The 6,064-nt window shown below is 35.9% G+C and overlaps 1 long non-coding RNA gene across 1 annotated transcript; it reads right to left on the minus strand.

Annotated features, from left to right (window-relative positions):
- Positions 1-325: 325 nt before the first annotated feature.
- On the minus strand, positions 326-5,421 carry LOC132614680 (uncharacterized). The gene is made up of 3 exons (XR_009572404.1): positions 5,240-5,421; positions 4,295-4,345; positions 326-3,085 (listed from the first exon to the last, which is right to left on the minus strand). It is a non-coding gene; the product is annotated as an uncharacterized LOC132614680 (long non-coding RNA).
- Between the last annotated feature and the right edge of the window lie 643 nt (positions 5,422-6,064).

Consider the following 6,064-nt stretch of genomic DNA (forward strand, 5'->3'; position numbering starts at 1 on the left):
GTCAAAGCTCTACCAACGTCTGGCCTCTTTCTCCGTACATATCCTTTTAGCAATTCTTTGTCGAGCCAAAATAGGCTAAATGTCAACGTCTTCGTCCGAAAACTCTTTCATCGTCTCCGGTCAAAGAGGGACAAGTTGTTGACACCTAATTTTGGCTCGACGTGCTTAAAATTATCGTTTGGGGGGGGGGGGGGGGGGCCTGATTCGTTAAAAAGCACGAAATACATTTTTTTACACATTTTTACATTTTTTCAACAATTTATTGATGATTATCCTTATTTTAGGAATTTTCTCAATTTATTGTCATTTTTTCAAGAATCATTATTTTGCATATGTACAACGTGATACTACAATTTTTTTGTGTAATTAATAATTGTTTCTTAATTTTATAGCAATACATTTTCATATCATAGACATTAATGTTTATATTTTATACTTGCGTTATTATTTATACATGTATTAATTAACTATATTTTAGTACAGTCTGGCAGTGCAGAGAAAATCGGAGTAATTAATTTTTAAACGCAGAGTAAAATCCGATCAAGTCAAGGTTTCATCACTTTTTTTTTAAAGGGATTAAAATAAGCATTGAGGGGACAAAGGGGTGCATTCTTTTATTTTTTGGACAAAAGAGGGTGTTCATTGATATTATAAGAAAGGGTGGGGTTAAATTTTATTTTTTCATCCTTTGTCTTCATTCTATACACAAACACACACTTACACAGACAACACATCTCATTTTCCAGATTTTATTCCTTTCCCCTTTTCTCTGCAGGCCCCACATGTTTTCTACTTTTTGAATTTTCTTCCATTTCTTTCCCCCTAAAAACTCTCTCCCTTCACTTTTTCTATTCCCTTCCTCCCTCACACACGCTATCACACACAGACACTAATTTTTCAGATTTTGCTTCTCTCTCTCTTCTAAAAAACACACCAAACATTTTCTTTCTCCCCCACTTTTCTCTTAGCTGCCGCCGCCAGCCCTCCACGCCGGAGCTCCGAGCTCCGGCGAACACGAACCAACGACTGCTCCATCTCCCCAACACCAACGAACAACCAATCCACACCCTTCGTCCCTTTCGCTGCTCCGGCGAGGAGCATATAGCTCCGGTGACCCGGAGCAGCCCACGGCTTCCCCTTCACCACCACGAAACCAGCCCACACACCACCATACCGCTGCTATCTTCCTCCCCCTACTAACGATTTTTTTTTTGTTTTGTGCGTGTATGTTTTTTGTTTTTTTTTTAGATCTGGTCGGAGTCTTCGAGCTCCGGCGAATGGGTTTTCTCCGACGACCATGGCTGCCTTGTTTATTTTTTTTCTTACTACGTTTGCCATCACAACTGTTGTTACATTCAACCATTGCTATGTTTATTATTGTCTTTAATAATTTTGTGTTGCCTTAACTGTTTTGGAAAATTAGCTGCTATCTTACTGTCTAAAGTTAGCTGCTGTCCAATGTTTGTCATATCCTATTGCTAACTTAAGCTACTATTTCATTTAGAGTTATTAGCATGTTTTGGTTCACTGGTGCTATTTTTCTACCGCACCTTTGGCCAATTTTGTTGCCATATCTTGATGTGTTTTATGCTGTGCTTGATAAGAAAATACTCCCTCAAAGTTTTGCATTCTTGAAGCTGGCAGATTCCTATATTTTTAGGGAAAAGTACTGCTAACCACTTCACTTGCTACTGTTTACACATTTTTTTACTCTTTGCACTACTTTACATGATCTTTTATATTAAATAATGTTGGTTTTTGTGTCCCACTCCCGCTGCTATCCGCATTGTGCTTAAACCTTTCTCAACTATGATATATTGCCTAAAATTGTTGTGGACACTTTCTCCCTTTTATTGTTTAACTAAACTGCTTTGGGAAAATACTATTCCAAGTGGCCGATGAAGAAATTTCCGTCGATTTTCAAGGCCTTCCATGTACAAAGACGGGTTTTTATTTTAAGTTTATTCATTATTTCTTTAATTCATCCGATAGTTATTTATTCTCTTACTAACATTTTTATTAAGTCTCATGCAGGTATTCGGAGTTACTTTTTGAAGATGACACTCAAAAGAAGTTCAAATAGCTTCTTAAATTCTCTGTTTATATATATATTTTTTTTACAGTCTTAAATTATACAAGCATAAAATATAGTGAAACTTTACTTTTTAGGGTGCAGGTTGGTGGTATTTATTTATGATCTGCTTAGGTGATTTAAATTTTATGTGTTTTAGACAAATTAATATTAGGCAGTTATCATTTTTGTAGCTAATATTCTTATAGTTATCATGTTTCGCTCGAGTTTTAATTCAATAGCTTAGCACACTTAAGTGAACAAATAGGGTGATTTGCCTCAATATTAGGTTTTAGAATGTACTCTCTTAATTAATTGATTAGGCGTACATACTTAGCTAGTTAAATTAGTTAACTCACCTTGAGTAATTTCATGTCCATTCTTTATACCCTTTTCACATACCCAAGCTTCTAAGTTGCACATAACTTTTTTTTAATAATTATTATATCACATATGTATAAAATACGTATTGCATGATTATTTATGTGAATAGTCATGTTAGTTATTCTTTAGTCTAAATTCTATTAATTTTTGTAAATAATAATTAAGCCTTTTTACACATCCCTCGTATAGTTAAATTGGTCCAGCCGGGAACCACATTTGTGGATTCTGAAGGATGCCTAACACCTTCCCTTCGGAATAATTTGAACCCTTACCTAGAATCTCACTTATTTTCGTAGATCATGTTAAGCTGCATATATTAATAATTTATAGGTACCCTAGTATACCTTAAATGCTAGGTGGCGACTCTGTACATAATTAATTATTTCAGAGCTCCATAAGTTGTGCTTTGTTTAGCCTTTGGTAAAAATAGGGTGCAACAGTATGTCTACAGACCTCTACAGAATATAACAGAATCATAAGACGGGACAGGGCCCCGTCATACCCCTGAATAACATACATATATACAATAGCAGCAGACTGTACCAACATATAGGCTCTGGACGAAAGAGCGCTCCAAAATAGCAGAATAGATGTCCTAGGCAGGCGGGTCAGCAAATCTGTCGTCAGTTCCTGCGCGGCATGAAAACGTAGCCCCCGAAGAAAGGGGGTCAGTACGAAATATGTACTGAGTAGGTAAAGCACGGAACGTAGTAAACAAAGTCATAATCGAAGTAGAAGTTACAGAAAATGAATGGAATATCCAGATTAGCAAAATGCTGATCATAAAGCATAAATAGTACTTGCAGAAAACGTATGTCATACCTGGTCCCATTACGGGACAAAATCATAACCGGAACAGAACGTACAGGAAAGTGAGTGTGATATCCAGAGTATCAAATGCATACTTTCAAAACATAAAGAATGTGTACAGAAACATATGCCATATCATATCCGGCTCCTGCCAAGGGACTCGGCAGACAGAACGTGGTCACCCCCCCGACACTGGTGCCACAACACATAAGGATCGGAAAAGGGGAATAACCCCGTAACATAACATATCATATCAGATGGCCATATCAGATCATATCATATCATATCAGAATAGTGTACATGGCACAGCATACTCCACAACCCATGTACATGTATACCTGCCCCCTCACATCGAGGCACGGCGAACAATGCAGTGGAAGACGCTTGAGAACATATCCTGGCCCGGGCTCAGTGTGGGAAACATTGAGGCATCCACGAATGGAGTAGTGAGAAACTAAATGCAATAAAAATACCATATATATTTCCAGAGACTCAATGAGGTATATCGAATGACAAATCGAAATGATGAAACCGGACATAATCATAGTAAGTGAATTTCGAATGTCATAATGGCTTACGGAAGCATAATCTTTCTGAGATCGTTTCCAAGTTCCAAAACAATTCATAAGGCTTAATGAAATATTTAAAACAATTTTTATTTAGTAGCAAAAGGGTAGTTAGAATGTTTCTTTAAAAAAAATGCTCGAAGACAAGTCATAAACATGTAAAGGGTAAAATCGAAAATAGTGAGCCCACCTCGGGACAAGCAAAGCGGTGGGCGCAAATTATGCATATTAAACTTATGGGGTCACCTACAAAGGTCCTAGGGACATTCCATAACTTTCTAAGCAGTTTGGGGAAGTTTCCATAATTTTTCAACAAAGCATACCTAAAGGGTTCAATCCTATTGAATGAAAAAGTGACAATCTCAAACGCGAATTCCGATGAGCAGAATATTTTCCGAGGTTCGAATCCGATCCTAGTACACCTAGGACATGCCAAAAGAAGAATCGGGTTAGCTTTACATACCTTATATGCTCTTTACGCCTTTCCAAATTCAATTCCCGTTTCGCCCAAAATCTACAAATGGTTACATTTACCAAATATTAGCCATAAGACTTTAGGACCTAAATCTTAAATCAACACTTTTCTATAAAAATTTGGGCAGCATCTCCCCTATACATATAGCATCCCCAAGAATTCAACTCGTCCAAAACAATCAACAACAACCCAACAACAACAATCACTACATAACACAATATAACACAACTAGTCCTCTTTCCGACATAATGCAATAACCTTCGTTTCAACCTCAAATTTCCAAACCAATCTCAATGGTTTCACACTCATCATTAATCAAGATCATCACACTATAATTTGGAAGCATTTCATATCATTTCTACAAGATATTCACAAGATATACAAAATATACAAACTTTCCACCAAAGTCATAATTCACCCAAAACTTCCAACCTTTAGCATACTTGTTCATAACATGTTTCCATCTTCCAAGTTCATCAACAATCGTCATAATTTGCACCTTAACAACTTCATTTCCATAATGTCATAAAATCATACTAAAATGACATAAGCTTCTACATTCCATTTCAATGCAAACTTACATCATTTTACCTTCATTTACATTACAAGGATCACAACAACACAACTAACACATTAAACAAAATTGATTCATTCCCATTATAATTTCCATATACCACCCGGCCAATACCCATATTTCCAACTTCAACCAAATTCATTGAACTTTCATTCTCAATATGAATTCCATCATACCCACAACTAGAATATAACATAAATTCAACTCACCATATATATACAACACATATACACACACGGCCACATACTATATTTTGTACCCACTTTGCAAACTTCCATTTTTCCATACTTTCAACTCATTTCTACATACCACAACACAAACAAACCTTCATAACATAATAAAAAGGGATGAATTCTTACCTTTTTATCCAATCTTCCACTTGCCAACACAAGCACTTTCTTGCCTTAAAAATTATACCATGTTGAAGAGCATCCTTGAGTTAGTAATATTGCTAGAAAATTATGATTTTTGAATCAATATTCATGGACTTGGAAATTCTTTTTTTCTCTTGGAGGGGGCCGAACCCCTCTCCCTTGTTCTTGCTCTATTTCTTTTTGTCTTGTTTTCACTTTCTTGAAGTTTCTAATGGATGACCACTTGTATAATTACTCTCTCCTTTTAATCACATGGAATTAATTCATACTTGGGCTTGGGCCAAGGCCTCTTGGCCGGCCACCCCTTCCTCTTGGGCCTCAATTTTCCTTACATTATTTTGAGCCCAATAATTTATGGATCTTATTTGTAATTTCCGAAACTAACTTTTAAAATTCCAATTTTGCCCTTGACCTTTCTCCGTATTTCCGTATCAATATTTTTCATGAATATCACGCATGTGAAATAAAATAAATCCATAGCCCTCATTTCCTATAAAGCAAGACTATTCCAAATTTTCCAAATGCACAAAAACGCGGGATATAACATGTATATCCAGAATAGGATTTTAGATGGATGTTAGAAATGTATGATCCTCTTATTTTAAGAGCTGAATGTCTATAATTGATGTAAAACTGAGTTGGATAGCTAAAGATGGTTCGTGTTTTCTTAATATTTTTACCATATTAGCAATATATATACCAGAGACCTGCACATTTTCTGAAAGTTCCCTATTTCAGTTATCTATTTATGTGTCAAAAGAAAGGTCATTGCATCTTGTATTTACAAATATTTGTAGGAATAGATACTTG

The sequence above is a fragment of the Lycium barbarum genome, chromosome 10, assembly GCF_019175385.1.
Source record: "Lycium barbarum isolate Lr01 chromosome 10, ASM1917538v2, whole genome shotgun sequence".
Taxonomy (NCBI): domain Eukaryota; kingdom Viridiplantae; phylum Streptophyta; class Magnoliopsida; order Solanales; family Solanaceae; genus Lycium; species Lycium barbarum.